The sequence below is a fragment of the Pinus tabuliformis genome, chromosome 9 (assembly GCF_031772625.1).
Source record: "Pinus tabuliformis cultivar Carrire ecotype Pingquan chromosome 9, CPIR1, whole genome shotgun sequence".
Classification (NCBI taxonomy): domain Eukaryota; kingdom Viridiplantae; phylum Streptophyta; class Pinopsida; order Pinales; family Pinaceae; genus Pinus; species Pinus tabuliformis.
The window spans coordinates 441,163,750-441,177,434 of NC_142307.1; positions in this window are offsets into that span (position 1 = coordinate 441,163,750).

Below are 13,685 nucleotides of genomic sequence, written 5' to 3' on the forward strand. Positions count from 1 at the left end.
GTTGAACATGGTTGTCCATCTTGACCATGTTGACCATGATTAACCTTGATTTTAACAATTGACTTTTCTCAACAATATATGACTATGTTGACCATGATTAACCTTGATTTTTACAATTGGTTTTGCTCAACCACATATGACCCTGGTTGATCGTGTTTGACTTTAGTCAACCAAGGGATGATCATGTTTGACATGGTTTAGAAACATGATTGACCATGGTTGCCAATGGTTTTGTTTTTCAAATTTCAACATCATTTTCTTGTTATATTGCAATCACATTTGATGTTGATTCTCGTGCATGACAATGCGATGACATTTAATATTCATTGGCATGTTCAACCATGTTTAACCATGGTTGAATATTCTTTTGCATGTTCTGTATGAATGAGTGTTGTTAAGCATGGTTTTCCATGGTTAACTTTAGGTCGCCATGTTGACAATCATTGACCATGGTTCACCTGAGTTAACCATTGCAAAGAAGGTTGAATATAGATGTCTATGGTTTATTATGATTGTATTTGGTTGACTTTGGGTGATTATGGTTGAACATGGTTAACTATCATTGACCATGGTTGAATATGGTTGAACATGTTCAATTAAAGTGAGTAGGGATTGTCATGCTAAAACACGTTCCCCATGTTTAACAATGGATGAGTTTGCTAGACCATGTTGATTATGGCCAAAATATGGTTTATATATGGTGGAGATGAGGTTGTTAGCATTCATGTATAAATGAATGTGGTCGTCCATGATTTCTTATCATGACCATGTTTGACCATGTTAAGAATGTTGACCATGTAGATCATGATATCCACATTAAACTAAAATTGATTATGATAAAATATCATTAACTATGGTTGCCCATAGTTGAAGATGTTTCTTATGATTGAATGTGGTTGACCATGTTAAGCATGGTTAAAAATCACAGACCATGGCCGGCAATGGTTGACTATAATTTCCCATATTAACCATGGTAGAATATGGTTGATTGTGATTAACTATGGCTAGCCATGTTGAACATGGTTGAACATGTTGATGATGGTTTACTATTTCCTGACAATGGTTGACCCTATCTAACCATGGTTTCACTATGGTCGACTATGGCTTGAGAATGGCTAACCATGGTTTGTTCAACCATGTTTGATGATGTTTGACCACTGTTAGCAAGGAAAATTTTAGGGGCTAATGTTTGCAAGTGGGATAATTTTCCATGTTTTTTTCTAAAAAAAGATTCGCCAATTTCCATTTTTTCTAAAAAAGATTCGCCCAAATTTTATAGTATAAAATTATTTTACCTTTAAAATCACCAAATTTTTATATAAACTAATACAAAGTCATGAGAAATCATGATAATACTGTAATGAGTTGTGTTATAAAGCTTCAATAAGTGGTATGTTTGTTTTGTTTTTCAGCGGGATGTCATTGTAAATATTGCATCGAGCTATGTTATAAAGCTCCATAGGTAGTATGTTTTGGTTTTCAACGGTTTGTTGGTCATACATGTCATAGAACATCGAAGACGGTTTTCCTCTAGGGGGGAGGGGTTTGGAACAACCTCATGTTAAAGTTTCATGTAATAGAAGATAATAAAGGCTAAATAAGACCAAGGTCACAAGACACGTATTCCAAGCTGAATGATGGGCAAACAATATAGTGGGCATCACTTTGGTTTATTTATGGCTATGGAAATTGGTAAAGGAAAAGAGGAATAATTGACATTTATTTATGAAAATAAAGGAAAATGGGAGAAAAGGAAGGTGAAGAGAGACATATTTGCATGCTAAGGAAATTAGAGGGAAAATGAAGGAAAATGGAGAAAAAGGAGACATCAATAATAAAAAGGCATCAAAGGATCATTTCACAACTTTTGTCAGTTAAGCTTTTTGTTAGTTTTGACTCGAATTAGTTTTGAGAGAGAGAGAGAGAGAGCTCCAAGAGGAGAAAGCAAGAAAGAAAAGACAAGTAAAGGAAAGGAAAGGAAGGAAAAGGACAATCAAAGGGAAGCAAGGAGAAGGTTGGATCAAAAACTTCAAGAAGAGGATTTTGCAGGTAATAGGTTACATGTGTGATTTTCTAGTTGAGGTGTGAATGCATGGTGCATGCATTCATTTGTTCGGTTCATTTGTTTTAGCATGGGTTTTTCTTAGTTTTACAATGGCTTCAACCTTTCCTTGCCATTTCTTGGATAGCCATGTTGTGATGGGATTCATTCTTAGTTGTTCTTTGGATTACCGGAAGGTTTTGGAACCGGGTGAGGTGGTCTCAGAAAAATTCCCAAGGGTTGGGGGTGGAGATGGTTTTTTTCCTAGAATCCCTTGACAGGTGGGTGGAGACAAGAAAATTCATCAAGGTATGGTGAAGAAATTCTGAGGAATTCAAGCTCGGTTTGGTTTTGTGATCTTAGGAATGGTTTAGGTGAGATCACGATAGCTTGAGGGTGGAGCTGGTTTAACCTATGGAGTCCCTGATGGATTATGTCTTAGTTTATCCCATGAGATCCCACATTCATTTTTGGAATATGGCATAGGGGTGATTGGCTGAAAGAAATATTTGTTTCAGCCCAATCTAAGCTCAGCTTGGACATGGAACTCCCTGACTTGGTTAGCTTTTGCATAAAGTTAATAAGAGTTATTTTCCTATTATTGTCTATGAGCACTTTTACTTGTCATTATGATGATTTGATGACTAATTTGTCATGGTTAATATTCTGGTTATATGTTGGTTATAAGCATGATTCTATAATGTGCTCTTGCTATGGCTCTTGTTCATGACTTGATAAGTATTTGAATGGTTGATAAATGCATGGACTAACAAGTGTTGTTGCAGCTACTTGAGAGGGCATTAGACCTTCTTGGTAATTCTCAGATGAAGTTCAGAGATTTAAGATCACATATGCATTCATGACTTGTAACTTACATGTTTACCATTTGTTTGACGAAATGTCTTTCATGCTCTAGGGAGTCTAGGTAAAGTTTTGACTTCAAGTTTGAATGTTTGTCATTGTCATCATGTTAATTATGATTCTGGAATGTTATAGGAAGTTTTGGGCAGTGGTCAAGAGGCTAGCCTGAGAAAAAGGCTCTGATCTCACAACCCTAGGCAGTGAGCTAGAGGATTTAGGTCATAAACATATAGAAGCAGGCTTGTGTGTGCAGTTGGGGACTCACAATCACACTCTTGCCTCCTTTTGCATGTGGTTGGGGTGTTAGGTAATTGAAAAAAGGTTCCATCTCAGGGATTGATGACCTAGGGTGGTTTCTCAGCTTCAGAGTGATCTGTAATCCCTATAGGCTGTCATTATGTGTTCAGATTGTAGGCCCCACTTCCTTAATTGGAAATTGGAGGTTAGGTCATGTCATAGTAGCACTCGACCTCACATTTACCTTGGGAGCTTGTAAAAGTGGATAAATGTTGGGAGGGGTGGTTACACCTTTATTTGTTGAATAAGGAGGATAAACGATCGATGAATCTCCATGATGCTTTTGAGGGAATTTTTCTTATGGAAGTCCCTCACTCCCTTAATATTGAGCGACATCAAAATCATAGGGGACCTCCCTAAGAGGGATTCTCAGATCTAAGTGCCCTTTGGTCCTCAAAGATAATCATGTTAATAGAAAACAAACCTCCTTTGATAACACCCTACCTGCCCAAGCCTTTATTATTGTTTTTTTTCTTCCTAATGGTGAGATAGCTAAAGGAAGAGTTTATGTTCATACCGTTTGACTGTTTAGGTTCCAGATAGGAAAATATAAGTCAAGGGGCAAGGCTTGGGGACTCCTTAAAGGAGTGGTATTGTGAAACTCAAGCAGAAACTACAGATAAACAAGGGATAGAACTAGAGGAGGGGTGCAATGAAGAAGATCCAATCCCCAAAGAGTTGGGAGGCACATAGATCAAGTTCTAGATTGAAGTAAACAGACTAGGCATGGGTTTAGAAACACCAGAGTTGAAGAGGGAGGACGATAGAAAAACCGACTTCTTCATTACAAGATTAACACATTTGTTAGAGCCTGGGACATTAGGAGGAATCTCAACAACCACCTCTAGATTTGTTAAAGGGGGTAAATATTTAGGATTAATACTATGTTGACTATAAATATTCACAAATTATTTAATATTAATAATTGGAGCAGAAGAAAGGGTGGAATAAAAATGTGTAGAGCCTTTAGCCAACTCTTAAACCAATAATAATTCCTTAGTGAAAAGAGGCTTTGACAGAATACTTGCAATTTCTTCCCATAGTTGAAGATCTTCCTTCGGGTAGTAACTAAAATCGTTCACCAAGCCTAGGATGAAAAGTATGTGACTTCTTATTAGATGGAAAAAAATGAGAAACCTCAGCATCAGTGCCACAACTCAAAGCAGACTTTAGAATATCAACCACAACGCCAATTTTAGAATGATACCATTAATCCACTTCCTTGAAAATGGTCAGAATGTCAGATGCATCATCCACTAGAACTTGATTAAGAACTCCCTCCTTTTTCTTTTCCAAACCATCCTTGCCCCAAGACTTTCCAAAATGAAAATGTGAGACTCCACAGCTAGAAGAATTAGAGAAAATGGAGGAATTACCCCCAAAGGTAATGGTTTTAATGCCCTCCTCCCACATATACCCAAGTAATTGACCAACCAGGGTAAACATGTGATGAGGAGTTACTATAATATGATTCGACTCCCTATGTGTCAATTAAGGAAGTGGAATTGGCGAAACACATCACACATACCTTCCACATCAGCAACAAAACTCCCAGGTTCCATCCCAACCACTTAGGTAACCAGCCCCTGAGACCAACTAAAGTTTTAGCACATCAAACCCCTGGACGCTCCATAGATATGGACAAGGGTACATTTGGGAGGCTCCAGAAGCTCCCACGTCAAGGGAAAGGGAGCTTCTAGGGAATTTTTTCCCTAGTGTTGTGCTTGTGACTCCGGGATTTGTGCCAATTTTTTAGGCCCAAAGCCCAGGTCACTTCCCAGAACTAAATGACACCTTCAAAAATGAATTTACACAACAGAAAAATTATACATTTGCGAAAACATTGACAAGGACTAGACTAGACCCCTACTAGCCATGACAAGAATTTCATCAAACATGTCACAAATATGAAAGCTATAGGAATTAACAACATAACTGAGCATAAGGGTCTCATACTTATCTAAGAATTGCTAAGAAGCATTGATGCCTCAACACATTAGTTGTAATTTCATCTATTATGCCATAGATACGTTGCTCATTCATTTACAAGTAAAAACATGAAGAGAGCCATGCATCACCATTGTCATAAGGCATATTCATAACCAGCATAATAAAATAGAAATACAAAGGAAACAATAGCCATATAATCCACATATAAACAGGTATAATTACCCATAACAAACGAAGGAGAAGATATCTCTTATTGATGATTGCATAGGCCAACCGGGTTTAGAACATCCACGAACCACCCAACCATAGACATGGCTAAGCAAAATCTCTCTTTACCTAGTCACCCGCATGCCATATTCCAGGCATGAATGTGGGATCTTATGGAACAATCCATCAAAACTAAACTAGGGCTTCCAAAGGCCAAACCACCTCAACCCATCAAACAGTGATTCCACCTCATGGTTGGACATCACAAACCATCACCAAACTGGTCTCTACCCAAGTTTTCCAGTGCTTCAAATCTTTTGTTCCAACCCAGCTTCAAGAACTAGTAACTCAACCCACAGCTATTTCTGTTTTCTAGAGTCTTTGTTCAGCCAAGGCTCCAAGACTAGTAACTCAACCCATAACTACTACCAAGTTCTAGAATGTTTGTCCAACCAAGGCTCGAGGACTAATAACTCAACCCACCAAGGGCTCCAAAGCATTTGTCCAACCAAGGTTCCATGACTAATAACTCAACCCAAGCTATTACAGGAATCCAGAGCATTTGTCCAACCAAGGCTCCATTACTAGTAATTCAACCCAAGCCATTACAGGGCTTCCAAAGCGTTTTTTCCGACCAAGCCTTCCAAGAAATAGTAACTCAACCCAAGATAAAGGAAACATGAGAACCAACCTAAAAAACAATGAAATGAACTCATAGCACCACGACTATCCTGGAAATGGAAGGGCTAGGCAAATCCACTGTCAATCTTGAAAATCCTCCATTCCAATGACAGATCATGACCAATAAACCACATTCATATGCCAAGCATGCCAAAAATAGTGAGGAAAACATACATGCAACTCGGTACCTGGAAGAAAAAATTGTTGTAGTTGTAGAACCCGATGTCCTATTGCACTTTCTTGCTCTTCATTTACCTTCTTGCTCCAAGCATTCAAGTATGCCACATTCTCCAAGAGTGCTCCAAGAAAACTCTAAGTGTCCAAGAGTATGAGAGAGAGAGAATAGAATGAGAGCTCCAAAATTGAACTCGCCAAAAAGCTACACTTACCAAGCCTACCCGCTGATCCTCAAAAGCCTTTTTATCAATGAGGCCTATATTTTCTTCATTTTCCTCCTCGCATGCAACCTGTGACCTTTCACCTTCATTTTCTCCTAATTTCCATTATTTTCATAAATAAATGCCATTTTCCTTTCCAAAGACTTTCTAATTGCCAATTTCCTTAGCCATAATAACTAAAATTGCCAATTTCCTTAGCCATAATAACTAAAATTGCCAATTTCCTTAGCCATAATGCCATTTTCCTTTCCAAAGACTTTCTAATTGCCAATTTCCTTAGCCATAATAACTTAGAATATGTTTCCCATGACCTTGGTCTAATATTTTTTTTACATGGATTTTTAACCAGGGTTGTTACAAAACCCTCCTCCTTGGGGGAACACCATCCTCGATGTTCAATGACACCTATAATCAACAAGACTACGGAAAAAAAAAACATGCTACCCATGGAGATTTATAACACAACTTGTTGACAATGACCATTGCTGAAACATGACAATCATGTCATTTACTGGAGCTTTATAACACAACTAATTATGGTATTTACAATAATAACCGCATATACTTATACATGTTTACTTGAACAAGAAAATAACCATATTGTCTGTGGAGCTTTATAAACTATCTCGATACACTATTTACAATAATATACACATATACACATTTTCTCAACCAAAAAATAAAAAGATATGATGCCCATATCAATCAACAAGGGAATCCAAAGGCTCACACCTCCACCCTCAAAAGTAGTACCAGAATTCACCTCCTTCCCAGGAAGTCCAAAATCCAATGTCAAAGTCAAAGTTGCATCCAATGTTCAGTGTTACAATTGTGCACCACTTGTCCTCTCAGTGAACAGTTATGAGCTCATTATTCCATGGCACACTCCCAATGTGCATTTGATTCCACCTGGAAATGCTAATAACCAAAACAAATCCTCCCAACCTTCCCTTATCTTCTACACAGTCCCTCAAGAAATCCATTCACCCCCTTCTGTGTAGTCACACACCTTCCAAGTTCCGCTTGCACCCCCATCTTGAGGATTCCATCCCTTGGCAAGGCTTCCTTGCATCAGAAGATATAAAAAACAAGGCATCTACTTGCCTCAAAACCATATACTAGTCATAGCATGCTCATGGAAATCAATGGACACTATTGGGTATCAGTGTCCCACAATGGCCCTGCTCCTAAATGCTTTACCATCATACAACTACTTGTTCCAATTCTTTTTGTTGTTGCTGTTAATGCTTGTCATCAATTTCGACCACCCAACCTGGGCATTTCCCATGCTTTCTTGTACCAAGCACATAATTTCCATTAGATTCAAAATAAATTGAAATAATTTCAAATCATACCTCATTGGTGGCCTGTCAACAAGGTACACTTGCAATTTTGTTCGCTTCTTGTCACAACAATTCAAACTAGCATCTTTGACTAAATCATCATGTATAAACATATCACATCAGGTTAACTCAAAACAAAACCATTATAGATCAAAATCATAAATCACATGTAGCCATCATAAACCATAATCATAGACAACATGTAATCATCATAGACCAGAATCATAAATCACATGCATAATAAAACCGAAGTAAAAACTAATACTTATCCTTTAATTAATCCTTAGCTTCTAACATTGTCCTCATTATGTACGCACTCTGGATCGGTTGCCACACCCTAAAAACACACAGTGCCTTATCCTACACTTGACATATAACACAATATTTATACGTACACAAAGTACAACACAATGAAAACACATGTCACGATACCATGACTACACAATGCACATACATAGTATCGCATGCTCGCAATATAGCATGTATGACATGCACACAATACCATATTTACACTAGTATCATATGTACAACATGTACACAAGTACCATCTATACACAAAACCACATGCACAATGTGTACACAACATCATAGGTACACGGCACCACCTGCACAACGTGTACACATCGCGACATGTACATCGCACCACATGTACAACGTACACACAATACCACATGTACACAACACCAAATGCACAACATATACATGACACCACATGCACGACATGTACACAACACCACCTGCACACAGCACCACATGTACAGTCATGCACACAACACCATATGTACATAGTACCATATGTACAACATTCACACCACACCGCATATCCAACATGTGCACATGATCCACAGGATTAGTAAAGTGCTCAAAATTCAAAGTGTTCAAAAGTGCTCAAAATTTATGCCAAAGTGTAGATATTGACGACCTAAATCCAATGCAACTTGAATCACTCAAAACGGATATTGTATCCTCCCAATATCACGTTTTGATCATTTTCCCAAACAGGGAAATTTTTTTAGATTGGATACAGGACAACTAACTAGGCAGTCTGTACGCTGACTGGACAGGGTGACTGTGTAAGTTGACTGTAAACTCTTGGGCCAATGACAGGATGAAAAGCGACAATCTCAGGATTTAAGCACATGGTCAAATTCTAATTGGTCAAATGTTTTGTTTGAGGTCCAATGGAAGGTGTCATGCGGCCCAATCATGGGCTACCACATGGCACCCTTGTGGCATGTAAATTTTTTTTTATGGTTGAACGAGCCTTCATGGGGTTCGACCACGAGACCTCAAGCTTGACAATGCACTGCCTTACCACAGCGCCAATGGTAGATCTTATTAACCTATGCCGCTGAGTCATATTTAACCTTTAATTACTATTTTTTTAGGGGATGGGGCAAGGGCTAAGCCCTGGCCCCCGGTCACCCCACGCCCATGAGAGCACAAACAAAGGGATGGGAGCTCGAGCTTAGCCCTGACCCAGGTTACGAGATATAACATATGACCAGAGGCAACATAAGGTTTAAGCGCTTGACGATGGTTCGGAGATTTGGGGGCTTGGGAATAGGCCCAGGTTGGGGTCCTATGGGTGCAGGCGAAACTAGGGGCGGAGTTTGGCGACAGGGGTCAACATTTAAGCTAAGCCCCATGTTATATGGTGACATAGGACCGTGTTATGGGAAGAGTGGAGCACTAATAGTTGCGTGGTAGAAGCATGTGGACTAGTCCACGGTCGTAGCACCCACATATGACCAGTGGCAATTAGCAGAGGGCTCGACGAAGTGTTTAATGGTCAGGCGTGGAGAATAAGGGATAAAACTTGGTTTTATGGTGCTCTATAGGACCACTTTCTGACGTGCCTGGGGGCTCTGCTGACTGGGGTGGACAGTTAGCCCCATCCCCCGGGCGCATGGCCCCATGTGGCCCAATTCTCCCGCCTACAGGCCTTATTGGGCATTTAAACAAGGCAACAAAATGCACCCAATTCAACATGAATCTCACCGGCGCTAGGAGAAATTGTTTCTTGGAGGTTCTGAAAAGGCAGATTTGTAGAATGGTTAGCAGGGCAGTGCAGTTTGTAGAGAAGTTAGTAGGGAAAAGTTCTAGAGAGCATAACTTCTTCAGTTTTTTACCAAATTGATCCTAATAGGAGCCCAGTTGGGGGTTTTTGACTATTTTGAAGCCATTGGATACATAATATTTATATTATGAGCACTGTAAATCCATGTAAATACAAGTTTGATCGCTTCATGAAAGAGGCCCAACATTGGAAGCTGGACCAGGAGATGTAGCCTGGGAGGGGTGAAATCCTTTATCATTTTTGTTGTTATGTGTCTCTGATATGGTATATTTATCTCTATTTATATTGTTATCTAAGCTTGAAAAACATTATTTTATGTGTTTTTCAAAGTGATCCATTGCCTAAAATACATAAAATTTTACTTGCAAATTTGTCCATCACCTTCAAGTTTTTAGAATAGATCAGTTTGGCATTGAAGCTCAAGGTTGTTTTGAAGGTTTGATTTTATTTGCAAGTGTTTTCTAATGCTTACAATATTGAAGCTTAAAAGAGGAGGAGGAGAACTTTTGGAGCGAAGATCTTAAATTGTTTCAAGGAGAACACTCATAACTTGAGCTTCACTAGTCATGGAACATGAAGAAGGTCCTGAAGGGATGTTTGAAGATGAAAGAAATTTTAGAAAATATTTCTTTTAAATGTATGAAATGGTAAAAGTTATTTATAATGAGAGGAACTCAAGGTTGCAAGGAGAGAGCTCAAATCCTCCAAAAGGAGATGGAGGAAAAGGAGAAAAACCTCCGAAAGGGAATGGAAGAAATGGTGACAAGCTACCACCTTGACCTCCAACATCATCCTAATCTTCATCCTCATCTTCTTCTACTTCTTCCACCCTTTCACAAACACCTCCAAATTCTCCAAAGGGACATGGTAATACTCCTTTATTAAATCTTGACATAAAATTTTAATTGTCTATGTATGATGGACAGGTAAATGTTGAGAAATTAGATAATTGGATTCATCATATTGAAGTGTATTGTAGGATACAAAGAATCAAGGATGATGAGACCAAAATTTAGGTTGGAAAGCGCAACACTTATTTGATAGGAGGACAAAACTCAAGAGGATATGAAGAAATATGGTAAGGTTTTATCCTCTTCGAATGTTTTTTTGTTGCAACAAAAGACAATTTTATCCATTAGCATACATGCAAAAAGCTATAATGGATTGGAAAACCTTTAGGCAAGCTAAGGGTCAAAATGTGAAAAGCTATACTCAATAATTTAGGAAAAGAGTTTGATTTTGGGTGTAGATTTTTCCTCTCAAGACACTCTACTAAAATACATTGGAGGATTGCATAGTTGTAGAAAATTATATATTACAGAGCAATGGAACACATAAAATATTGCAAAAATGTAAACACAGAAAACGCATAAAACAAGAGAGACACAGATGTACGTGGTTCACCTAGTTTGGGCTACGTCCATAGAGAAACAACCAGTCCTTCTTTTATATTATCAAGAAAACTGAAGAGATACAACCCACAGCAGATCCATTGTAACTCCCTCTTCACTCTCAATCTTCTCTCTCTTCCTCACTCAGAATACAGATCTACATAGATGCAATACAATTGCCTTATATATAGTGAGGAGTTGCCTTCTAGGGAAAAAAACCCTAAATTAAACATAACTTCTATTGTCAGATCTCTGCCTAATGAACGGCCCAGATTGACTAGAAATTACTATACTTTTACAAGGAAATTTTACATCTATTCTTAGCTTCGGGGGCGTTGCCCCCGAAACCCCCTGCCAGGGGGGCTCCCCAAAGGTCACAACCGCGCCCCTTGGACCCCCCTGCAGCGAATATTTTATGGGTGGAATTGCCGCCCCATTTCAAACTGGGGTCCAATGCGGCGATACCTATGAATACAAAATATAATCAAGCTCCACACCCAACAATAGTTACTTGAGACACACAATTCTCATGTTTAACCCTACAAAAGTAGATGAAGTTTGTGTACAAGAAACTCATTTAGAAGCAAGAGGGAAGAATGTTTCTGAAGAAACTAGTGAGAATTCATTTAAGTTTGGAGACAAACGAAAAAGGGAGTTCAAGGGAAATGATAAAAAGAATGCTTCAATCAAGAAAGAAGGAGAAAAACTCACATGTAAGCAATGTTCAAAAGAAGGCCATGATGAAGACCACTATTGGAAACTTCGTCCTGAGATGAGGCCCAAAATGTTTAATAACAAGGAGAAATAAAAGAATGTTGCAACTACACAAAAAAAATCTAGGACCTAATTCTGGAGAAGAAGCAAAAATCATAGCCATGGGATTGAAAGGTAAGGATTCAATTGCAAGTACTAGTTCTTCTAGCAAACCCATTGAAAATCAAAATGAAAGAAAAAGAATAGATCTTTTCCATATTAGAGTCATCACAAAACATAACAAAAGATACTTTGTTTGATAGTGAATCACAAGAAAACCTTATTTCAGAAGACATTGTCAAGAAACTAAATTTGGAAACCATTTCTCATCCTAAACCTTATCCTTTGGGTTGGGTATGTGACAATTCCAATTTCAAGTGACAAGAAAATGTATACTTCAATTTAGCATCACTGCAAATTTTACTGATGAGGTAGAACTTGATGTAGTACCACTAAACATTTGTGGGATTGTTTTGGGAAGCCCACACTTATATGACAGGAAATCCATCTTTCATTGCCATGAGAACAAGTATAATTTGTTTAAAAATGGGATTGTGTATTATTAGAGCACATCGCAAGAAGTTGAATTTGTCTCTTGTGAATGCTGGACAAATGAAGAGGTTTGTAAATGCTAGTAAGAATTTTGCATTGTTGATGATTAAACATAAAGATGTTGATGAATCTGAAGCCTTCCAAGAATGTGATGCAAGATTAAAATCTGATTTAGTTGAAGTTGTTAACACATGTGATAAGATGTTTCAGGAATCTAATGTGTTGCCTCCTAAAAGAGGAAAACAACATGAAGTTCAATTGCAGTAGGATGCATCACTTTTGAACATTGGTATGAACAAGATGTCAGTGTTAGAGAATGCAGGGATCAAGAAGCAGATGCAAGAGCTACTTGACAAAGGGAACATTAGTTCTAATACATCTTCTTTTGGGTCTCCTAATGTTTTGGCTTTGAAGAAGGATGGTGCATGGCGATGGCGATCACATTTGGTGAAGAGTCAAGCCAAATACAAGGCTAGACATGATAAGCATTGTGTTGACCACAGTTTTCAGGTTGGAGATGAAGTAAGGCTTTGCATCAGCAAAGAAAAGATTCAAGGTGAAAATAACTTGAAATTGGGTAAGCCTCCTTTGATTGAAGACCCAGGAGAGAATGTTCAGATTCTTTCAATAGAAGTTTTATCTCCTAAAAATCTTGAAGAATTGCAGCAAGATCCTATCCTTGACAGAAAAACAAGAACTTCAAGAAGAGGGAACGTGAAGCACCTTCATATGAGGCTCAAAGGTACAAATTTGAGCAAAGCCAAGTGGATTGAGATTGGAAGGGTGAGGGAACCGTACCCTCATCTGTTTGTTGACTAAAAATAGTCTTTTGGAGGTCTAAAAGTTTCCAGTTGGGAGGAGTGATCCAGGGGATTAGTAAAGTGCTCAAAATTCAAAGTGTTCAAAAATTCTCTAAACCTATGCCAAAGCATAGATCTCAATGACCTGAATCAAACTCAACTTGAATCGCTTAAAACTGATATCATATGCGTCTGATATCACGTTCTGATCGTTTTCCCAAACAGATAATTTTTTTGCAGATTGGATGCAGGACTGCTGACTAGGCAGTCTGTCTGATGATTGGACAGGGTGACTATGTAATTTGACTGTACACTCTCGGGCCACTGACAG